This window comes from Myotis yumanensis, unplaced genomic scaffold (genome assembly GCF_028538775.1).
Source record: "Myotis yumanensis isolate MYYU_CA2020_CCGP unplaced genomic scaffold, mMyoYum1.0.hap1 SCAF_2, whole genome shotgun sequence".
NCBI lineage: Eukaryota > Metazoa > Chordata > Mammalia > Chiroptera > Vespertilionidae > Myotis > Myotis yumanensis.
Genome location: NW_027223753.1, coordinates 155,929,290 through 155,955,252, shown reverse-complemented (window position 1 = coordinate 155,955,252; position 25,963 = coordinate 155,929,290).

Here is a 25,963-nt window from a genome sequence, read left to right as displayed (position 1 = left end):
CTGAAAACATGTATCTAGTTTGTTTGAGTTCTATAACCAAAACACTGTATCATCTCCAGCTCTGAGATCCCGGCTGGCTGAAAGCTGGTTTCTGGGGTTTTGTTTAGCTTCTATATTTGTAACAATGTTTCAAACTGCCAGCTCAGAGGCCTGCAAGGCAGGCAGGGGAACGTTGGAGTCCTCCTTCACTGAAACAAGCAAGCCTCATGTTCGCTTCCAGCTGCCTGGCTGCCAGCCACCATCTTGGCTGGCAGTTAATTTGCATATCACCCTGATTAGCCAATGGGAAGGGTAGCGGCCTTACGCTAATTACCATGTTTCTCTTTTATTAGATAGGATATTACAAACACACACACACACACACACACACACACACACACACACACACATACCAGAGGCCCGGTGCATGGAATTCATGCACTGGGGGTGTCCTTTAGCCCAACCTGTACCATATCCAATCTGAGAGCCCTTGGGGGATGTCCGACTGCAAGTTTAGGCCCTATCCTGCAGGGATTGGGCCTATACCGGCAGTCGGACATCTCTCTCACAATCCGGGACTGCTGGCTCCTAACCACTCCCCTGCTAGCCTGATTGATGCCTAACTGCTCCCCTGCCGGCCCGATCACCCCCAACTTCTCTCTCTTGTCAGCCAGACCGTCCACAACTGCCCTCCCCTGCTGTGACCCACCTTCTGCACTGGGACTGGCCTCCTCCACACCATGTGGAGCCACAGGACCTCCAGGCCTCACCATGCAGAGTGGCCGCTGGGCCCTACTTCCTCTGTGCATGTGGCCATCTTATGGAAGCCATCTTGTGATAACATTGTGTGCGAGGGCGCAAGGGACACCTAGGTTTTTATTAGTACAGATATAAAATACTAGTTCTTTGTCAGATATGTGGTTTGCAAATATTTTCTTTCAGTCTGTACATTGTCTTTTCATCATTGTCACATTGGCTTTCTGAGAAAAAAAGGTTTTAAATTTGATGGTGTCCAATTTATATTTTTTTTCCTTTTTATGAATCCTACTTTTGTGTCAAGTATAACAACTTTTGATTTGCTTTAGATTCCAAAGATTTTTCTCCTATGTTTTTTGTAAATTTTATGTTGTTTTATGTTTTACATTAAAGTCCATGATTTATTTTTATTAAACTCTGTAGAGGTCTGAGGTGTGAGGTTTAGGTAGAGGTTCATTATTTTGCCTATGGATATTCCACTGCTCCAGCACTTTTTGTTGAAAAGGACATCATTCTTTCATTGAATTGCTTTTACCTTAAAAAATACTTTGAGCATATTTCTGTGGGTCTATTTCTGGGTTTGTGATGTGTTCAACCAACCTATGGTTTTATAGCTCTGCCAATACCATACTGTCTTGAATAATATATCTATATAGTAAGCCTAAATATTGGGTAGAGTGATTCCTCCCCTTTATTCCTCTTTGTCAAGTTCGTTTTAGCTATTCTATGAGATGTGCCCAAGATTGTCTACAAAAATAACCTGCTGAGATTTTTACAGGAGTTACATTAATCTTATAAGTCAATTTGGGAATAATTGACATTTTCACCATGTTGAAAACAGCTTTCTAATCCATGAGCATGATGTATTTCTTCATTTACATAGGTCTTCTTTGATTTCTTGCATCAACATTTTATAATTTTAGCATACTGATTCTATGCATATTTTGTTAGGTGTATCCCTCCCTAATTATTTAATTTTCTTAGAAGCCATAATGATTGGCATTGTGTTTTTAACTTTTATTCTTCAATTCAGTTTCTGTAGGAAATGTAATTGATTTTTGTGTGTTGAACTTGTATCCTATGACCTCACTGAACTCATGTATTAGTTCTAAGAGTTTTTGGCACTTTTTATGTAGACAACTATATTTTCTGAAAATAGAGAAAATTTTAATTCTTTTCCAATCTGCATGCCTGGTTAGAACTTCCAGCTCTATTTTGTACAAGAGTGGTGATGGTGCAAACTGCTACCTAAAAAATATGTTTTAAAAGCTCCCTGAAAAATTAGATATATTCAAAGGAACAGAATTTGACTTGGTCCAGCTCAGTGGAAGAGCCTGGATTGTTTAATAGGTTTAATCATAACAAATATTACAAGCCTGTTTTTTAATATTTGAGAGATAAATTTTGGTGGAAAATGTATAACAGTTTTACGTTGGCACTTGACACTGGGAAAATTTTGAAAAAACCTGCAAAATGGAGGATTTGGGCTCAGAAGAAAATAGAGATGGAGGAGGAATGTTCTCTGGCATTGGTGCAGAGAACCAATAACATGGAGGGTTACTTATATTTTCTAAAGATGTTCAGAAGCAAGACTATCTTCTCCATAGAAGGACCATGTGGAAAGTGCCAGTCCCCGACCGAGTCCCAGGTAGCCTCCAATGAGCTGTGCCATTCTCCATATCTGGTATCCTAAGAGTCCAGGGGGGTGAGGGCACTGGGGGATGGGAGTGGCTGGGGAGAGATCAAAGGGGGAAAATATAATATTGTAATAGCTATGAACAGGCCAGAGGGGTTACTTGAAACATCAGGGGGACCACTCTGCAAAGCAAGCATGTCAAATTCAAAGGCTAAAACGGGCCAAATAAACGAGGCATGCAGCCGTTAAGTTTGACATGCTTGCTGTAAAGTACATGATTGTCTAGCCACTATGTTGTACACCTGAAACTAATACAGAATAATATTGAATGTGAACTACAATTGAAAAAGAAGGTGGAAAACTGTATGTTATATGTTTTTCATCACAATAAAAATAAAAAATAATAACTCGTTCAGTTGCATTTTTCTTTTATGCAGTTACTGAATCATGCTGTTCTGTGCAAGGATGACTTTTGACACAGATAAATTATTAGCTCATAAAGCTAGTTAATAATGGAGGGTCATGGTGATGATAACGCCAGAGTCACCATGACATAAAGAAAACAGAACCCTCAATAGCTCAATGGATATTAAGTACAATTCAGCCTCCATTACTTTTATTTTAAATATATTTTTGTTGATTTCAGAGAGGAAGGGAGAGGGAGAGAGAGATAGAAACATCAATGATGAGAGAGAATCATTGATTGGCTGCTTCCTGCATGCCCCCAACTGAGGATCAAGCCCACAACCCAGTCATGTGTTCTTGACCAGAATTGAACCTGGGACCCTTCAGCCTGCAGGCCCACACTCTATCCACTGAGCCAAACTGGCTAAGGCCACTTTGTTTTTTTTAAATCTCACCTAAGGATATGTTTTACTGATTTTAGAGAAGGGGGGAAGAGAGAAATACAGACATCAATATATCAGAAAAACATTGATTGGTTACCTCCCGATAGGCCCCCAGTGGGGATAAAACTGGCAATCCTTTGGTGCATGGGATGATGCATCAACCAACTGAACCAACTGATCAGGGACTCAGTCACTTTTTAAATAAACTAGAGGCCCAGTGCACAAAATTTGTGCACTCCGGGGGGCGGGGGAAGTTCCTCAGCCCAGTCTTCACCCTCTCACAGTCTGGGAGCCCTCAGGGGATGTCCGACTGCCAGCTTAGGCCCTCTCCCCATAGGGAGTGGGCCTAAGCTGGCAGTCAGACATCCTTAGCACTGCCACGGAGGTGGGAGAAGCTCCTGCCACCACTGCTGTGCTTGCCAGCTGTGAGCCTGGCTTCTGGCTGAGCCAGGGGGAGTGGACTGACCACCAGCGGCCTGCTCCTGAATTGAGTGTCTGCCCCCTGGTGGTCAGTGCACATCATAGTGACCAGTCATTTTGCTGTTTGGTCGATTTGCATATTAGGCTTTTATTATATAGGTCTAGAGGCCTGGTGCAAGAAATTCATACATAGGTATGTTGACTAGGCCTGGCCTGCGATCATGGCCCTCTTCCCCAGCTGACCACAGCCGGCCCCACCCCCTGCTTCCCTATTTGCCATCGGGTCATCAGTGCCTGACGGCCGGAGGAAGGGACCAAGAGGTCAGCTGTTCCCACCCACTTGCCAGCCCCGTCCCTGCAGGTGGCCATCAGGCAATCGGAGCCTGCTGTCCAGGGAAAGGGATCAAGAGGTTGTCAGTGCACCTCATAGTGACTGGTCCAGCTGTCATTCTGGTCGTTCTGCCATTAGGATCAATTTGCATATTACCCTTTTATTATATAGGAAAGAGGCCTGGTGCACAAGTAGAGGCTGGTTAGCCTGCCCTAAAGGGGGCCCCAGATCGGGGTGGTGAGTCCGCACTGGGGGGCAGGGCCGGCCTGGGCTTGGGGCTGCCGCTGGTTTGCAGGCTGGCCACACCCCCGGCTTTGTCAGTAAGGACATCCGGAATGACATCCAGAAGACATCCGGTCTATCTGGTCTAATTAGAATATTACCCTTTTATTAGTATAGATTGCTTTCCCCCCTCTTTTTACCATATAGTTGCCATTTTTTCTGTTCAATCTTTGCATGTTCTCCCCAAAGCAATGCAAGTGACCTTTTGCCCTATGCATAAAGAATGGATGATGCCTTAGAGTTCCATCTCATGATTATAATTCCCTGCCTTGTATGCCTGGGATACAGAATGCACAAAAGTGGAATGAAAAGAAGAGAGGAGAAAGGGAGATGAAGTGTGAAGCCAGGACTGAGATGAGCAAAAGAAGCACCAGGGTAATCACCTGATGGCAAACGGGGAACCGGGGATGCAGGGCTGGCTGCAGTCAGCTGGGGAGGAAGCACCAAACTTAAGTGGGCACTCCCTCTCAAGCTCATGCAAGCACTGGGTCAGTACCTGAGAGTGACTGTCTCAGTAACTGCTGTGCCCTATGCTACCTTGTTTGTGTCACCCAGACCTGGGCTGCAGGCTTCTGATTCATCGTGAAATAAAACAAGCAGATAGATGTCAGCTAAGCAAGGAATTTTCTATTAATAGTTGATAGGATATTTTATTTCTTGTTTTATCAAAATGCAATTAATTTAAAAATTTAATTTGTAAAATGTAATGTTCATATAGCTTTATTTATTTACAGCAATTCCTTATACAGCACTTTATCTTCTTTTAAGACTTTAAAATTATTTTATTAACATGATAAAAGTCGTAACTCTTGTTGATTAAAAAATTGAATACTGGCTATTTCATGCAAATGACTATATGGAATAGTGGAAAGAACATGAGCTGAGTCATGTCTGTGTTTAAATTCTAGGTAGATCAGTTAGCAGCTATGATTTTGGTTTTCTCATCTGTAAAATAAAATCATGATTATCTTTCAGAATTGTTTTAATTATTAAGTGAGGTGATGTGGCCATAGTGCTGCTATGAATGATTACTATCCACTACGTCTATTACTAAAAACACACTAGAGTAGAAGTCCAAAGGAGTTATGGTTGTGCCAGTATCAGGGTAGAAGTAAGGAGAATATTTGGTGATGCTTGAGATTAGAAATTTCCAAACCTGACTGAGTATCAGATTCTGACACAATTATTCTAGCGTGGAGCTTGATTAACTCTATTTTTAATGAGCTCCACTGATGATTGAAATGTGCTGCCACATATGAGAGGGTTCCCCAGATAACAGCGAAGATCCCTTCTGAGTGTAAGTCATGTAATTGTTTATCAAATTGGAGCATTTTTTTCCCTTTTCTAATATACACTCATGATTCCTCTTCTCTGTAATTTCCTCCCAAAGAAGGCCCAGGCTAGCTTGATGTGCCCTGCCCTTGTGTGCACAAGGGAAGCCTTTTGTTCTCACTTTGTCCTATGAATCTGCTGGCTCTGCTCTGAGTTTCTAGGAGGAGAACTTTTAATTAAAAAAAAGTCAAACAAGATTACTCAGTTTTCTTCTTTCAAAGGCATCATTGTCGGTTTCCATGAAATTCCTTTTCTCTTTAACTTTCTTTAAGATATTTGAGTTCAGCAACATCCTCTGTGTCAACTTCTGGATTAAAAAGATGTTTCTTGGCCTGCTCCTATTGTCCGTGACTGCCATGGTAAAACAATCCTCGCCAGCAGCCAGCCTGCAGGGCTGGCAGGATAAGACCCCCCTTCCCTTGGTCTAGCATCTTGTTCAGATACTATATCAAAGGCTCTATTACTCTCTGGGGAGCAGCTTGAGTGTCACGGAGGTGGCTTGCGGCCAGCATTCTGCCCTGTGGAAGGGGATCCTTGGGCACAATCCAGAATGAAGATTGTACAGTGCTGTCCAGAGGATCTTAACACCCAGCTCCCCCCCTATTTAAAACCTGTATTTCTGACCTTTAGTTCTGACAGTCTGAATTTTATTCAAGCAAATATATTTGCCTGGATTAAATCTAGCTCACTTTGGAAAAAGAAGCGTTCAAGGAAGTTGTCATTACTTTAGGACTAAGTATTAAAGACAAATTGTAGCTTCTACCTGGGTGATAGCAGAAATATAACTTTCAAATAATTGAAGTTGTTACTTTATTCCTACAAGGTTGTCATTCAAACAATAGACTCTCAGCAGAAGAGATGTGCGGGAGCCTTGGAGGTCATTAATTCTAACATCCGCCCCGTTGGGAATTCTTTACTAAAACTACCCGAGAAACTGTCATCTAAGCCTCTGATTGAAAACTTCCTTTGATTGGCAGCTCACTGCATTATAAGACAACCCATTTGGATTTGAAGTTCCCTATGTTTTACAAAGTATCTCTAAATATTAATCAGCCTCTCTAATATCCAACCATTTATTTTATTTATGCTCTGGAAATCCACACAGAATAAATTTAATTTCTCTTCTCTATAAGCTCTTCAAATATTTAATCATAGTTATATCTGCCCACTTCTTTCCTTCTCCAGTTAAAATAACACTAATTTTCTACCCTTTATATGTAACTAGAGGCCAGGTGCCCGATATTCATGCACTCGGGGTGGGGAGGTTCCCTCAACCCAGCCTCCACCCTCTTGCAGTCTGGGAGTTCTCGGGAGATGTCCAACTGATGGCTTAGGGTTGGTCCCCATGGGGAGCAGGCCTAAGCTGTCATTTGGGGCCGGGCCTAAGCCGTCAGGTGGACATCCTTAGCTCTGCCATGGAGGTGGGAAAGGCTCCCACCACAGCCGCTGCACTTGCCAGCCATAAGCCTAGCTTCTGGCTGGGTGGCGCACTCCCTGTGGGAGTGCACTGACCACCAGGGGGGAAGCTCCTGCATTGAGCATCTTCCCCCTGGTGGTCAATGTGCATCATAGAGACCAGTTGTTCTGCCATTTGGTCAATTTGCATATTAGCCTTTTATTATATAGGACTAGAGGCCAGGTGCACTAAATTCGTGCATGGGGGCAGGGGTCTCTCAGCCTGGTCTGCACCCTCTCCAATCCAGGACCCCGCGGAGGATGTCCTATGGGATCAGGCCTAAACCATCAGTCGGACATCCCTCTCACAATCCGGGACCACTGGCTCCTAACTGCTTGCCTGCTTGATCACCCTTAACCACCTCTACCTACCAGCCTGATGGCCCTAACTGCTCCTTTGCTGGCCTGATTGGCCCTGACTGCCTTTGCCTGCTGAGCTGATTGCCCCTAACCACCTCTGCCTGCTGGCCTGATAGCTCCCTAACTGCTCCCCTGCCAGCCTGATCACTCCCTAACTTCTCCCCTGCCAGCCTGATCGCCCCTAACTGCCTCTGCCTAGACCTCTGCCACCATGTCTTTGTCCAGAAGGATGTCTGGAAGATGTCTGGTCTAATTAGCATATTACCCTTTTATTAGTATAGATAGCTTAAAACCCATATAATTCTTTCACCTTCTGTATAACTTACCTGGGTTCTTTTAGGTATTTAAATGAATGAATATGGTCTGACCAGGGCACACATCAATGGATTATAATCTTCTGTATACTAGATACTATATTTTATTAATACAGCCTCTAATGATATTAGAATTTTGACAGTCTTTTAACCCTTTTGCATCAATATAAATTTTCAGTTAACTGAAACCCCTTATGGTTTTTTACATAAACTGATATTAAGTAAAGAATTAAAAACATATGAAGAGCCCTAACCGGTTTGGCTCAGTGGATAGAGCATCACCCTGCGGACTGAAGGGTCCCAGGTTCGATTCTGGTCAAGGGCATGTACCTTGGTTGTGGGCATATACCCAGTAGGGGGTGTGCAGGAGGCAGCTGATCGATGTTTCTCTCTCATCGATGTTTCTGGCTCTCTATCTCTCTCCCTTCCTCTCTGTAAAAAATCAATAAAAATATATATTAAAAATAATACAAACGTATGAAGAGAAAGGAGATTGCTTTATTCCAGCATTGTTACTACTTTATTTTGTGATCTTAGGCAAGTATCTGATTCTCTGTTTCTTCTATTGTAAAATGGAGAGTTTGGATTAAATGATTCCTAGGGACCCTACCAGGTCTAATAGTCTGTTATTCTCCCAAATCCTATGTGTTTCTCATATAATTGATTGTTTTTTAAACTAAAATGTAAGATTTTTAATTGGTCTTAACAAAGAGTTACTGTTGTGGTGGTGTTCATGTTTATTATTATTTCTGTTGACATTCACCTTTTAAAATTTGTATCTATAGATACACAGATATGGAATTCAGTTATTTTCTGAGAAACTCCTTAGAGTGGAGGGGAATAAAATATCTTTCACTTCAACATGGAGTAAGGAGAAAACACCTGTGTCAGTTTGAGTTGAAGCAGGGAAGCATATCATTACTATGACCGATATGAAATAGGAGATCAGAATGAAATGGATGCAATTGTGGGTATATGTGAAGAGATTTAGGGAAGGCCTGTGCATCTGGTGGTGGGCCTGCCATCTCTGTATTACAGTAGTGTAAGCTGGGGAAAAATATACATGAAGTGGGAAGAATGACATATTAAAACTTGTGAAGATAAATTGAAACCCATGTGGACAAACTAGAACTCACACCTCTGTGTCACCACCTCTAATGGTGACAGTGTGGTGACCTACAGAAATTTTCTGAAGCCCCGTTCAAGGAACTGCAGTACATCCTTGATAAACATAGATTTGAACTGCATGAGTCCACTTATACTCAGGTTTAAAATTCCACTTATAAGTGGACCTAAATAGTTCACATCATGTTGTTCAAGGGTCAACTGTATACATGCAACTGGCCCAACCTTTGGGGAGGCTAACGGGGGGATATGGTGGGAGATGGAGAAACTTCAGGTCCAGCTGCTATGCCAAATCAACAAGGGAATAAGCATATTAGCAATAATTAGGCATAGTTATGGTGGTGACTAAATGCTACCCAGCCTTCACTTCACTGCCTTCCAAATCTCATGCAAATATCCTTGTGGCCAATCCTACTGAACCACACAGGAAGGCAATTCTGAAATATGTGCTTCCACATTAGGCAGGTTAACATAGGTAAAAAAACACAGCAATAATAGCATTTCCTGACTATCTTAGATTGCGGTATCTAAACATCTAGAAAAAGTGAACATAGGCAACTCAAAGCAAATGTGAAAATGAAATGAACTGGTAATGATTATTTTGTTACATAGAATGTAATATTGTAATAACTGAAAAGTCTAAAATAGAATTCTATATAAATAACATATATTCTACATATTATTCACTATATATGATAGCATTGAGCTGAGCCACGTAAAAAAAAAAAAACTTTATTAAGCTCTCCCCAGTATAATAAACTGTATCATCAAATATAAAATGCTATATTTAGCATAAGTGTGAAATTGAAATCATCTAAGTGTGATCCATGCACTGAATACGTTTGAAATGTGTGTGTGTGTGTGTGTGTGTGTGTGTATGGGTGTGGGTGTGTGCGTGCATACGTGCGCGGGGGGGAGGGGGGGATTGATGACCTTATCCTATGTCAAGAATGAACTTTATGTTAGTCAAGGGTCCTAGTTGTCTTGATCCTTCCCTCCTTTATTTGAGTGACTCTTTTCCTACCTCCAGCCTCCACTTGAATATTTTCCCAACTAGTGTTCATTCCACCAAATATCTTGACTCCTAGTTTACAATTTATTTTGTAAATGACATTATTTTAGTTTGTATTCATTATTATTATTATTATCATCAGCATCATTATTATCACCATAGAAAGCAACATTTGGTCTACAATAGTATATCGTTGTAGTTTCAACAAAGAGATGTACAATTGCAGGACATCTTCATTCTGAATTGATAAAATTATAAGTAGTATTAAAAACAACACTAGTGTTTCGAATACTCAAAGAGCATTCTGTAGTCTATGAATGGCTCTAAGTGCTTTTGTGTATGCCTTGAAAAACACAGAAGATCAAGGTATTTTGTTTTCATTAAAGGTCAAAGTGGGGTTTACAATAATTTAAACTAAACTTCATATGTATTTCAGCCTTAGATGTTCTTTATTTGCCTTCAAAGAGCTCAATCAACCAAAACAAAGGAATTCTTTTAAACTGCACAAAATGATCTGGGAATAATGTAGAAGAAAGGGGTGGTTAATGCCTTTTATTTAATCTACTAAAGGCAAAACACATATTTTTAATTTCAAAAAAAATGTATATCAGGTGTATACCCTGCAGTCCTACCTTATCATCTCCAGCTTACTGCTATTTTTCCCTGGCTATTTACACCACACATTACTCCTGGAATACTAATTGTGATTAGTCCTGGTGATTCCACACATCCCAGAACTCTACTGAACAAAAAGAATTATTTGCATTGCTGCTATGCCAGATAAGGACAGTTAAAAGGGGATTAAAAAGTTCAGGAGGTTATTAAGAGAAACTTGAGTTCAGAGGATGGTAATAAATGAGATTTAGATGCAGGTGACCTATTTAAGGCTTCAGGGAGAAACTCTTTGAGCATACTTATGTAAATGTCAGGAAATGGTGGTATTTACCTATTCATCAATTTACAGTAGTAGGCTTATGCTTTACAGACATTTACCAAAACAATATCAACAACAAGATCAACTAGTTTTTCACAGCCAAATGTATTGCATATAATTTGCATTTTCCTTTAAATCTCTGTATTCTGGATAAACTTTTAGAAGAAGAGAAATTATTCTCTGCCCAATTAAGACCATTTAAATTTCTCCTATTAATTAAACATTAAAGTTTCCCTATAGTACAGCTAATTAATTCTTGAAATATGAAAATCACCATGAGGAAGACAATTTATGTAATAATTTACATAATTTAAGCCTATGCTATGGTTATCAAGATAGGGGATACATGAAAATTAATACCAGAGGGAGAAGACAGTGAATGTTTATTTTCATATACACTTAGCACAAAATGATGGACAATCAGACTTATCTTATTTTTTTTTCCTCTTAAGGATTAAAATGCTTAACTTACATGTATCAACTTGACAATTTAAATTTAAATTATAGTAGTTTTATAAATTGAATTCTTCTTGAAGAAAATGATATTCAATATGAAGTCAAGCTCTATAGATTTTCAAAATTTTAGACACTTTAAAAAGAACAATCACACACTAATTTTAATTTTCACAAAGTTCCCTTATTACCATTTTTCAAATAACAAGGGAAAGACGTTAAAGACTGCTTGCTCAGTCTCTCTAGTTAGTGGGATTCTTCATTGGTAGTTGAGCCTAAAACTTGACATGAATGATGAGGTAGGTTGCCAAGGTGCTATCCCTTCAGGGGCCATTTAGGACAGATAAATCATACTTTATACATTTTTTTTACCTTAAATAATAGTGTTGTATAGGAGGAATCAGCCTAACACACACTTTGTTGGTAGTATTCAAGAGGCAAATATTTTACAATGGAGACTGAATGGAAGATGGAGATGAATTCTATCACTGCTTTAGGGATGGTTCCAACAGTTGCCAGGCCAACACCTCTCCTTATTCACCTTTCAGCACAGGTCCTTCAAAGCTGGTGATGGGACTAGTCACCTGAAGTGACCAACTGAAAGAGGCTTTCTGCTTGTTGCAAAGCCTAGGAAGTGGTAGCATTGCTTTTGTTCGCTCATGTGGTTTATCCTCAGCTATCTGACTGAAGACTTGAGGCACAGATGTGGCAGAACGTTAATCTGAGATCTGCTGGGTTAGACCTAGAAGCCTAATTGAGAGCTCCACACTGATGAAGTTAGTACAGAAAGCAACCCTCATGTCTGTCCTGGCCAACAGGAGGATCATTTGTGCACTTTACTAATGGTAGGGTGAATTGAGAAAATTATTACAGATCTTTATGGAAGGTGTCAAAGAAGAGAAAAAGGAAGCAAATTTTAGCTGTGGTTAGGTGTCTGGACCATTTAGGTATGTTTCTTGCCTGCGGCTCATGAAGCAGACCAGAATTAGAATTGGTCATTTTTTATGTATAATTGGTTCTTGAGGAATCTGAGAAGTGTGGACCTGTTTTGCCTTCAACATAGACACACACAAGAAAATGCTGAATCCATCACTCCCTGTTACAAAGTGTGGTTATAATGAGAAGGAATATAGGGGGCAAATAGCCAGGTACAAGGGGAAATTGGGAGGGCAGAGTGAAAGTGATAGTTGGGCTCAGAGAATATGGGCTAAAGATTCTTAGGTCTGATATGGTGAAAGCAACTGGGGCAAGAAAGGCCAATGTAAAAAGAGTGATGCATGGAAATCCTGCAGGAAGAGTTAAGTGTATTTCATCCTTTGGTCTGAAACAACAAAGGCAGAGAATAAAGTAGATACAATAACTGAGAATGTGAATGGCTCTAAGGGCCCTTCATTGAGGCTTGAAGAACAAATTTAGGATAAGAAATATGCTGTATTCTATAGTCTGTGTCAATGCAAGGCATTTGTACTGCCCTATATATATATATATATATATATATATATATATATATATATATATAAAAACCCTGTAAAAATATAGATAGAACTAGAGGCCCAGTGCACGAAATTCATGCACTGGGGAGGGTATCCCTCAGCCCAGCCTGCACCCTTTCCAATCTGGGACCTCCCCTGCTGACCTGATCTCGCCCACAACTTCCCTCCCCTGCAGGCCTGGTCGCCCTTAACTGCCCTCCCCTGCCAGTCTTGTCACCCCTAACTGCCCTCCCCTGCCAGTCTTGTCACCCCTAACTGCCCTCCCCTGCCAGCCATCTTGTGGTGGCCATCTTTGACCACATGGGGCGGCCAGCTCGTGCGAGGGTGTGATGGTCAATTTGCATATCACCTCTTTATTATATAGGATGATGAATAATAGATTCTCATATATTTGCATAATGCTTAATGGCTTTCAAACTACTTTCATATAAATTAACATGTTATTTTACAAACCTTGTGAGATATGTAGAACAGGTATAATTTTGCTAATCCAATAGGTAAGGGAATCGAAGTGAGATTTAGAAATGCTAATTGTCTTATCTTCCATCAACACAATCTTCAAACAGCTGAACTGGCACTCAGATCCTGATTTCCTGGTTAGGAATCCAATGGCTTATTAGTAAATATATATATTTGGCAAATAGAGTGTGTATGTAATTTTATATTTATTTGGTAATTGTAATAACTATATTTGATAAATATATATGTACATAGTATATAGGATATATATATATATATATACATATATATATATATACACATATATATATTTTACAAAAGAAAAATATGTTTGATGATATATTTAGAATTTCAAAATGCCATAATGGAGGATAGTTATATTATGTTTGGGTATTATTCTGTCAAGACCAGAATCTTGGTCTGGAGAAAATCTTGGTCTAATGCAATGTGATTTCTGATTTTCCTGTGAAAAGTTCGAAAAGAGAAGTAGAAGTATAAGGAGGTCAGCCTGGGATCCCAGTGAAGAAAGTTTATGAGCTAAAGGAGAATACAGGGAGCAACCTGGGAGGGGGGGGGGGGGCACTAGCAATCTGAATCTGTGCCAGTGACAGGTGTCCTAGTGCACATTCTTGTTAGCCTATAATTAAGTCACTGCCCTTTCCTTAGGCAATAATCTGTTTTCCTAAATACTCCCAGTTTACAAGGGCCACAAACCAAGAATTTAACAGCTTAGCCATAGGGGAGGTCACTAGCACCACCCAGACCAGGACTTTACCTGTAATCTTACTTCCCCATTCTAACTAACTTAGGTAAGGCTGCAAAAGCCGGGAAGTAAGGAAACAAAGAATTTAGAAATATATATATACTAGGGGCCCGGTGCACAAAAATGTGTGCATTCGGCGGGGAGGGGGGGTCCCCCAGCCCGGCCTGTGCCCTCTCGCAGTCTGGGACCCCTCAGGAGATAATGACCTGCTGGCTTAGGCCTGCTCCCGGGTAGCAGAGGGCAGGCCCAATCCCTAGGTGCAGCCCCTGGTCGGGCTCAGAGCAGGGCCGATTGGGGAGTTGGGGCGCCGCCCCCTGTCATGCACAGAGCAGGGCAGATCGGGAGGTTGCAATGTCACCCTCAGTCACGCTCAGGGTAGGGCCGATTGGGGGGTTGGGGCACCGCCCTCTGTCACACTCAAGGCAGGGTCGATAGGGAAGTTGCGGCGCCACCCCCTGCCACGCACAGAGCAGGGCCGATCAGGGGGTTGGGGCGTTGCCCCTTGTCACGCTGATCCCGGTGCCGGGAGGCCTCGTGGCTCCGCTGATCCCGCCCAGCAGGGTCACAGATCCGGGTCCCAGACCGCAGACAGCCTTGCCTCCTGCCGCCTGCCTTCAGTATGCAAATTAGCCGCCATCTTGTTGCTTCAGGGTTGGGGTCCCCACTGGGGTGCCTGGCCAGTCTGGGTGAGGGGCTGAGGGCCGTTTTCAGGCTGGCGGGCGACTGAAGCTCCAAATCTCTCCTTTTTTTCTTTTTTTTTTTATTCTTGCATTTATTTACCTTCCATGGCTGTCACTGGAGCTGAGAGCCGGCTTTCTCTCTGAGGCTCGGCTGAAAGCAGCTTTCTGGCCTTTGTTTTCTGTATTCAAAACAATGTTGCGACTCCAGCTCTGAGATCCCGGCTGACTGACCGGAGCTTTCTGGAGTTTTGTTTATCTTCTATAAATGTTACTATGTTTCCAACTGAAGCTCAGAGGCCGGCGGGGAACGTTGGAGTCCACAGCAAGCAAGCCTCCTGTTAGCTTCCAGCTGCCTGGCTGCCGGCCGCCATCTTGGCTGACAGTTAATTTGCATAAGGATACGCTGATTAGCCAATGGGAAGGGTAGCGGTCGTACGCCAATTACCATGATTCTCTTTTATTAGTGTAGATATATAGTAATCTCATTGTATAAGTTGTTCAGGCTTTGGATCTTCAAATCCCCTGAGCCAGCAGTGCTGCTTTAAATAAAGGGTTTTTCCTGAATGTCCAAGTTCTCCTTGTATATTTTCTGGTTGCCTGGTAAATTCTGTAACAGTCAAGCAGGAGGGCCTTGGTGCTTTCAACCATTCAGAACTACATCCTGGCATGGGACGGCCTTTTAGTCCCCCAAAATCTCTGAATTCTTGGAAACTGAAATAATGGAATTGAATAAGCTTCTTTCAAGAAATTAAGCTTTGGGAGATCTGTAGAACTTCTGAACACTTCTGAACTGAGACTGTGAGTTTTTCCAACCATGGCCAGAGGCAAAGTAGGCAACTGGGTAAATATGGCAGGCCAGTACTCAAGACCGGGCTTTGCTATTTACTGCATGTCGCTTAATTTTGCTGATGCCCAAGTTTACTTGTCCATATAAAGGCAATAATGACATCTGCCTGAAGGAGGTGTTTGGAGAGAAAATTATTCTTTGTTTCTTTGTAAGTAAATGTAACATCAATTATTAGAAACATCACCCCTATTGAGAAGATACCCCCTTTGAAACATTTCTTGTTAAAGATAGCTGAAGTCATATATATAATTTCTAGACTGCATCACATTGAGGCAAGGACAACAACTTCAGAAAAATTTTGTGTAGTCTACTAGCAGCTCTTTGTCTTTCTTTTTCTGTAGGCCTGCTAGATAGATTTTCTGGGCTGGACAAGATGACAGCCACTAGTGAGGAGAGGGAGGTAGAAGCAGCAGCTGCTCTTGCAGCTGCAGAAAGTTGCTGACACAGGACTCAATTGGGAAAGCACTGAATGGAGTGCAGTAATTTGGTGGAGAGGCAAAGACAAGGCAGAACAGCACACAGTGAAGAATGACTCAGAGTTTTCCCTACCCAGAACTTTATTGTGCTGGCGTTCTCTTTAGCATTTTTGTCATTGAAAATTGGAGGCGTGGAATCAGCAAGGGACCTAAAAGAGTCTCTGATGAACTTCCAGATGGAGGTGCTTTGTTTTTTTTTTTCAGTTTTAGAAATAGAAAGAGGTGTAGTTGCATACCAAAAAGAGGCACGCACAGTACATGGGCATCTGTAGATAAAAGAGGTTGTTAAGTGACTGCAGAGGGAGTAGCACCACTCAGTGTCCCTCTGGATGATCTTAGGAAATGGTTCAGAAGAAAACAAAAAGCAAAGGGACACAGAAAACTTTTAGAGGTGATGGATATGTTCATGACCTTAATTGTGATGATGATACCATGGGTGCACGCATTTGCCCAAACTCATCAAATTTTGTATATTAAATGTGTGCAAGTTTTTGTATATCAATTATAACTCAAGAAAGCTGGAAAGAAAAGAAAGAAGGAAGGAAGGAAGGAAGGAAGGAAGGAAGGAAGGAAGGAAGGAAGGAAGGAAGGAAGGAAGGAAAGAAGGAAAGATTTAATTCTGTCTTATTCCCATTCTTTGAAGAAAGGGCTAGGATTTAGTTGTAAACACTATAAAAGAAAAGAAAACTGACTTCATTCAACATCTAAGCTTATTTCTAGCCCAGTACATTAAAAGAAAGAATTTATAGCTGGCATGCAAACTGTGCCTACTGAGTTATTGATTGGTGGAAGTTCAAAGAACATGTTTAGAGGATTTAGTGCTAAAAATATGTATTCATATTTTTCTAAACAGCTTTGTTGAGATAATTTTCATAAAATAAAATTCGATGATTTAAAATGTACAGTTTTATGAGTTTATAAAATGTGTACAGTCATCTAAGTACCATCATAATCACAAAATAGAACATTTCCATCATGACAAAAAAAGTTCCCTTACAACCTTTTGCAGACAACCCCCTCTTCCTGCACCTGGCCCCCAGATAACAATGGTGATTTGTTTCTAACATTACAGTTTGTCCTTTTCCAGACTTTCATATAAAGCATATCATGCAATATAAAGTCTTTTATTTGGAGATTTATCTATTCTGATTTCTATGTCAGTTTCTTTTTATTGCTAAATAATATTCTTTAGTATGAATATACCACATGCTTACCCTTCACCAGATGATATGAATTTGTGTTTTTCAGTTTTTGGTTAATATGGATAAAAAAAGTCTTATGAACACTTATGTACAGAATTGAGTAAGCAGTTTTCGTTTCTCTTGGGTCAGTATCTATAACTGGATTGTTAGTTTATAGGAAAGTGAATGTTTAAAGGAAATTAGCAAATGTTTTCCAAAGTGTATGTATTTTGGCTTCCCACCAGTAATGTATGAGAGATCAAGTTGTTCAATTTCTTGCCAACTTTTTGAATTATCTGTCCTTCTAATTCACATACCCAAGGAAAAGTGATGCTGAATATTGCTATTCATATATCATATTTGGTGAAGTGAGTGTTCCAACCTTTAGCCCACTCTATTTGATTTTGTCTTAGTATGGTTCAGTTGTAAGACATTATATATTTTGGACATAAATTTGTTGTTGTTGTTAATCCTCACCCGAGGATATTTTTCCATTGATTTTTAAGGAGAATGGAAGAAAGAGGGAAAGAAAGAGAGAAAGATCGATGTGAGAGAAACACATCAACTGGTTGCCTCCTGCATGAGCCCTGACCAGGGCCCAGCCAGGGAGGAACCTTCAACCAAGATACCTGGCCTTGATGGGATTTGAACCTGGGACCCTTTGGTCCACAGGCTGATGCTCTATCCACTGAGGCAAACTGGCTAGAGCTTGAACATGAATTTTTAAAGTTCACTTTATCAGTCTTTATTTTGTGGTCCATACTTTTGCTGTACTGCTTAGGAAATAAATCTTTGCCTATCCCAAGGTCATAAAGATTTTCTCCTATATTTTCTTCTATAAGTTTTATGATTTAGCTCTTAAATCTTGTTTTATGATTTATTTTAAGATCACTGTTTGTTATTTATTTAATTTTAGTCCTCACCAGAGGAGTGAGGATATTTTTTCATTGATTTTTTTTCTTTTTTTAGAGAGAGTGTACGGGACGGGGAGAGAGAGAGAGATCCATGTGACAGACACATCAATTTATTGCCTCCCACACATGCCCCTTCCAGAGGCACATTGGATTGGGAATGATTTATACAGAATGAGTTGAATGGTTAATACTTTTCATGTATAGTGTGAGGTTAGGGACAGGGTTTATCGGCATCTTCGTCAACAATCAATTCTCCATATATGTTTGTGTCTATTTCTGGAATCTGTTTTCTTCCATTCATATGTCTGTTATTGTTATTTACCATTGAGGCACCTATACTTTCTGGAAACCCTATGAATGAGCCATGTCCACAATGTCCTGTTCTCAATGTATATGCCAATACCACACTGCCTTGATTATTGTGTTTATACTAAACTTAAAATCAGGTATATATGTTCTCCAACTTTGTCTTCCTTTCAAAATTGTTTAGTCTATCTAGGTCTTATGCATTTTCACATTGACATTAAAATCAGCTAGTCAATTACTTCAAATGACCTACTGAAATTTTGTTTGAGATTGTTTTAAATCTATAGATATATTTGAGGAGAATAGATTTTTAAATATTATTTAATCCATGAACATGAATATCTGTCTACTTATTTAAGTCTTCTTTAATTTATTTCAGCAATCACTTATAGGTTTAAGCATATAAATTGCATATATTTTGTAATTTCATCATCTAATATTATATATTTTTATGCAATTATAAATTATATATTTTAAATTAATTTACAATTGTTACTACATAAGTAGTCACATATATTTTCATAATGTTCTAGACCTTAAGATATAAATAATAGGCCCAGCTGGTGTGGCTCAGTGGTTGAGCATTGACCCATGAAACAAGGGGTCCCTGGTTCTATTCCTGGTCAAGGCACATGCCTGGCTTAAGGGTTATACAGGAGACAGCTGATCCATGATACTCTTTCATCATTGATGTTTCTATCTCTCTATCCCTCTCCCTTTCTCTCTCTGAAATCAATAAAAACATTATATATATATATATATATATATATATATATATATATCTTTACAAAGCACATAAGAATAATTGAAAATATGTGCCTGAAACTGAAGATATCTTTTGTGAATCTAAATCTAGAGCAATTTCCAACTTCTGTGAAAACAATCTAATAGTGACTGATTTAACTAAATAAAAAAAAAAATAGTTTACTAAAACCATGTTAGGCAGCTGCCATGATTTTGGAAGGGCTGGATAAAGAGGTGCCAGACAAGCTCCTAGGAATGATAATGCCCCAAACCAACTGAAGAGTGGCGTGGTGAAGCTCTTAGAAAATTACTGCCATAATCACACCAACTTCACTTTCATTCCAAGACTAAACCTTACAAATAGTGTCAAACCCAAAGTCAGACATCACTGCCATATTTCCAAGCAAAATGAATTATACTTTGTTCCTCTCTGAGCTTACTTACTCAAACTGTTCACTCTGCCATAATGAAGGTTAGCCTACTAGGGGGAGCCCAGGTAATCTGTCTGTGCTCTGACTCCAAAAAAAGGCTGGTGAGGTAAGTTTTCCAGTCCTATTTCAGAGAGGGAAAATTTGTAAGATTATGCATTCCCCAAACATATTAATATTTTATAAAATACTAGAGGCCTGGTGCATGAATTCATGCACCAGTGGAATCCCTCAGCCTGGCCTGCGGGATTGGGCTGAATCTGGCTCTTTGACATCCCCTGAGGGGTCCCGGATTGCAAGAGGGTGCAGGCCATGGCAAGAGACCCCACCAGTGCAAGATTGGGGTTGGGGGGATGCGGGAGGTTGGCCAGCCAAGGAGGGACCAGAGGAGGGGTCCGGGGTATCTCCAGCCCATCTCTCTCAGTCCCGATAGGCCAGACCCCAGCAGCAAGCTAACCTATAGGTCAGAGTTTCTGCCCCTGGTGGTCTGTGCACCTCATAGCGACTGGTCAACCGGTCGACTGTCTGCCCCCTGGTGGTCAGTGCACATCATAGCAAGTGGTTGAGCAGCCTTAGCATATCATTAGCATGTTACGCTTTGATTGGTTGAACAGACGACCGGAGGACTGGACACTTAGCATATTAGGCTTTTATTATATAAGATTTTGATCAGCCAGAAAATATGACAAATATCTTTTCTACACTCTTTACTACATCTTGTTTAATAAAAGATAGAGTTTCATGCTAATGGTGAAAGGAGTAAGAAAAGATACAGAGAGTAATAACCACAGATCTGTCCCTAATGGATTTAGGTTAAAGGCAAAATGGATATAAACCAGAGGAAAACAGACCATAAGCCCATTGAAGGCCAGGACTGTGTGTATTCTGTTTAATATTTTTGTTGTTGTTTTTTACCTAAAGAAAATAAATACCTTATAATAGGTATTTAATTTAAAAATTTTCCCAAGATCAATAAGCCACATTGGCACATGGAAAAAAGAATACAACTAAATGCAACTTTTGATTGTTTTAAAATAAAAAGTGCAGTGGGAAAGAGCTATGTGATTAAAAGATTTCTTACTTCACAGAATAAATTGTATATGTTCTATTTAAATAGTTTTCTCAGCTGAAAGCTATTTAAAATGTGTTTTAATTTAAAGCTGCTATTTACACATAATTTTTCCAGATATAAAGTTATTCCTTGCATACAGCAATATCTACTTTATCTTATTGCTACTACTACTTGGATATGTTACATGTGAATGTAAGAAAGCTAATAATCATATTATATATGGGAGAGTCAGGATAATTTAGTTCTAATCATGCCTGGCAGTAAAGTAGGGTGGTATTAAAGAGTAAAAGGGAAGATTAAAGATAATTAATAAGATAGATAATGATACCTAAAATAGTTTGTGTTCATATTGTTATAATCATATGTTCTTTTCATAAATATACTGTTTGGAATTTTTTTCTGAGTTTCTATTGTAATCATGAAGGTACCCCATACAGATGTCCCTTCAAGTGAACTTTATGTGGGTTTCACAGCTGACTGATAGCCACTAGCTGCTGGCTCTTCAGGCTGACCGTGGACCATGGTCACGTCGGTGCTGCTCCCAGCTAAGGACTAAGCATGGGTAAGGGAGCAGAATGAGACTACTGTACTTCTGCTTCTAGTGAGATTCTTCTAACAAGTGACTTTGGAGATTCCCTGTCAGCGTGACTGAAACTTTCTTAGAACTGCACTGTGGTCTGAGGACCTTCCCTCACAATCCTTCCTTCTCTCTCTTTTTCCCCAGGTGCTAGGCATGTTTCATCAACTCTATCTCAACCCACTCTTTCTCCCCTTTCCATTTACTCTCTGTAGGTATCTGACTCCTGTGAAAAACCTCTTGCTTGCCCTAGCGCCAGTGGTCGGCAAACTGTGGCTCAGCAAACCACGGCTCTTGAGACACATGAGGCTCTTTGGCCCCTTGAGTGTGGCTCTTCCACAAAATACTGACTTTTGCACATGGGCCACGAAGTTTCAATCGCACTGTATGTGCGCACCCGCACTTGGTATTTTGTGGAAGAGCCACACTCAAGGGGCCAAAGAACCGCATGTGGCTCGAGAGCCGCGGTTTGCCGACCACGGATCTAGCCAATTTGGCTCAGTGGATAGAGCGCTGACCTGTGGACTGAAGGGTCCTGGATATGATTCTGGTCAAGGGCACATGCCTGGGTTGCAGGCTCAATCCCCAGTGGGGGGCGTGCAGAAGTAGGCTGATCAATGATTCCCTCTCATCATTGATGTTTCTATCTCTCTCTCCCTCTCCATTCCTCTATGAAATCAATAAAAAAGAATCTCCTGCTTGACTTGTCTCATCTTAGTGTCCTATCTTCTGCGTTCAGAACACCTAAAATGTCAGTTACATTCACACAAAAAAGAAAAACATTCTTTTTCCATAAAAAAAATGAAAATAACACCATCGGCATGTTTATTGGGTTAATAGCTTTAACTCAACCACACCTTAAAAAAAAATAAAAAACACTAGCATTTAGGCTTCCAGGGCCAAAATTGATGTAACAGTTACTCAACTGATTTATTATAAATCTTGACATTATAAATAGAAAGAAATAACCAACATAAGTAGTTGTCACTGGCCCTGCACACTCATAAATAGAATCAAATATCACAGATCCTTCCAACAGTAAGAAGGTAAATGATTTATTAAAATTAGTACCGTGCTTATCATAAACATGTGAGCTAGATTTCTTTTAAGAGAAGAAAAGTAAGGAGTAATGAAGCCAGAGGTTACAATCTGGAATCTGGAGTGCTAAATTAGGTAAGCAGATACAAGGGACTATGTAGGAACTCCCTGTACTTTCTGCTCAATCTCTCTATATAAAAGCCTAAATGACCGAACGACTGGTCAACGGGTCGCTATGATGCGCACTGACCACCAGGGGCATACGATCAACACAGGAGTTGCCCCCTGGTGGTCAGTGTGCTCCCACAGAGGGAGTGCTGCTCAGCTGACAGACGGGTGCCAGACACGGGGCTCACAGCTGGCAAGCGCTGCTCTGGCAGCACATGCCTCTCCCACCTCCAAGGCAGCGCTACCCTGCCGATACCGAGCAGTTGCAGTAGGCGCAGCGGGGCTGGGATGAGCGGGAGCAGCGTGGCGCTTGGCCTGGGCTTGGGCTCCTCCCTGGCCACCTGCCACTTTGCCCACTACTATATCCCTTGGGGGATATCGGACTGCTGGTTTGGGCTGGCCTGGGGGAATCTGGCCAAAACTGGCAGTCTGACACTGCCCGAGGGTTCCCAGATTGTGAGAGGGCACAGGCCAGGCTGAGGGACCCCACCTGTGCATGAATCCATGCACCTGGTCTCTAGTTTTTCTATAAAATTAAAACTGCTTTAAAAAATGAAGTCCATTAATTAAAAAAACCAACTAATTATAAATGTCCTTAAAAAGAGGCAGCTCAGTTAGAGAGACTGAGCCCATGATATCCCTGGTACCTTATCTTAACTTCTCCAATTATTTATTGCCTGGCCCTGGAGAGATTACAATGTTTCTTAAAATGGGCCTTCAATGAATGAAGCAAATTGGTTGGAGCAGATGATTTTGGAGGAAGATGCTTCCTTCAAGTCTTGATGAACAGGTTGGGTATAAATTTGTAAGGCCATGAAAGCTACACCAAAGAGAAAACATTTTTCGTTTGTTTTTGATGTTTGTTTTGGTTAAAAGTGGAAAGCCAAATATTTGAATCAATAGAATGATATTTAAATACCAACAACAAATACACAGAAAAAGAATAAGACATTACCAGAATGAAATGCAAAGTTTTAAAGCAATTTTAAATGACTTTTGACTCGTGGTGTAAAAAGAAATTAGTAGGAAAAACAGTACCCCTCCCCCCTAAAAAATAGATTTTACAATATGTTCGGCTGTACCTAGGCCATTAAAATCACAATTGATGAATAACATCAAAGGCAATGTAACCATCCAATAAGAACAAAGAATTAGGTTGCTTAGTATTGTCTAGAAATTACTAGACAACTAGGAATGAACATTTTCCCTCTACTGGAAACCAAACTTTCTGTTTAAAGATAAATATGTGAGAGCTACCAATCACAAAGATTTCACATGCCAGTTCTTTGACCCGTCTTCTGTCTTCAAGTGTCAGAAACCATCATTAAACCTTTGCTCTGGTAACAATTAAGCAAGCAGAGGCTGTTCTGAGACTGTCGGGAGAGGCAGCCTGGGATGTCTTTTTCAGGCATCAGTCAGCTCCGCCCCCTACGCACAGACTGACATTACATCTCAGTGATGACCCAGAGGACAGTAATGTTCACTGCAGATGCAGCGGCGAGTTCTTGCTCTGCTTCTTTAAAGATAAAGAAGAATGTAAAACCCACCAAATGAACAGGAGAAGAACGGCAGTGCAAAATCTGCGGGTAACGGGCTTATGGGAGGTCCTCACAAAGATGACTTTGTCATAGAGCAGTGATGGTGAACCTTTTGAGCTCGGCGTGTCAGCATTTTGAAAAATTCCTAACTTAACTCTGGTGCCGTGTCACATATATAAATTTTTTGATATTTGCAACCACAGTAAAACAAAGGCTTATATTTTTGATATTTATTTTATATATTTAAATGCCATTTAACAAAGAAAAATCAACCAAAAAAATGAGTTCGCGTGTCACCTCTGACACGCATGTCATAGGTTCGCCATCACTGTCATAGAATCAGATTTATGGGTGAAGTTAATAAAAACCTACAAGTGGGATACCAAGTAAGAACATTGATATAAACTCATTAGGGATGTCCCTAAAGAATGTCTGAGTAGCAATTCAAATTCTAAGGATGCATCGGTGTGATATTAGCTTCAGATGTGGGGCAATATGTAGGGCATTTGGGGAGTCACCAAGGGAAATTAGAAGACAGCTATTGAAAAAAAGCTGCTGTACATAGCTATAGATTGAGAATATGCACGTGAAGTCTTGCGATGAAAAACAATGCAATCCATTGTATCTGGTATGAAGCAGTTGCTGTAAAACAATTTTCTTTATTCCAATACCTAAATCAAGTTTCTTGTCTAAGAGACTGATAACCCCGTGCTGGTCACAAGAATAGTTCCAGATTTCAAGCATCCACAATAATGTTTGTTTTTATTGATGAGAGAATTAATTTTATAGTGGAGTATGAAATTGGAGGAAAACAGACATGTATATTAACTAGTACCCGAATATGCTTACCATTTTTCCAGTCTATATAATTTTAATTGACAAGACTATAAAATAGAGAAAAAAGAGCTCTTTGGCTACAGGAAAAAAAATAACTCAATCTCTTCAGTACAGTAATTTCTCTCAAGTCTGCCTAGTTTAACCTTATGTTCATGTAACTTTCTTTACTTATCATTCACTTAGCTATTTTTTTGTCTTGTTCCATTCCTGTTAAAATGTCTTCTTTCATTTTTTCTTGCTTGGACTTTACAGTCCACCCCACCACCGAGCATTCTTATCTTATTGCCTTGCCTCCTTTTCCTTAGTGGACTTCCCTTCCAAACAGAGAATGTTTATTTAATTTGGGATTATTGGTAAAATGAGCAGAAAAAGAAACAGTGAAAATGCAACTTTGGGACCACATATTTTTCCCACCTTAACTGGCTTCACTTCATACTCTTCTGTTTTCACTAGGATCTGAGGCGCACCTGCTCTAAAACATGGTAACAATTCCGTAACATTTCCTTTAAGCCAAGCTCCTCAAGGCAGCTTGCCAACACGCACCGAAAAATGTTTGGATAAAGACGCATGTGGAAGTAACTCCCTGCCAACTCCCACTTTCATGCCCATTATGTGTTAATAATCACAACTACTATTTATATTGTGTCTTCTTCTCCACTGAGCCTAGTACTTTGAGTGTTTCCTATACATTCTTACATTTTTAGGACTATGGTAAAATACTCTAAATAAGTGCCTCCAGTATTTTCATTCCTAGTTACCTAAAAAAAAATTATGTATCCAAGCACTGCTGTGGAGGGGCTTTGGAGACAGACTGAAGGTCACTATCAGCTGACCTTCAAACAGGAAGATTGTCCTGCTGGGTCTCATGTAATCACATGGGCCTGAAATGCTGAGAAGACAGGCAGAGAGATGTGGCAGAATAGGAAAACAGAGGAGATACGAGGCAAGAGGGGAAATCAGAGAAATTCAAAGTATGAGAAAGATTCTATTTTTTGTGGCTGGCTTTGAAGACAGAAAAAGGGGGCCATGGCTAAGGAATATAGGCAGCCTCTAGGTTCTGAAAATGTCAGAGGTACATGGCAACCTCCATGCTACAACACAGAGCTGAATTCAGCCAACAACCTTAATGAGTTTGTGTGGGGATCATTCACAGGGTCCCCAGAGGGGAACACTTTGAATTTGGCCGTATGAAGCCCCGAGCAGCC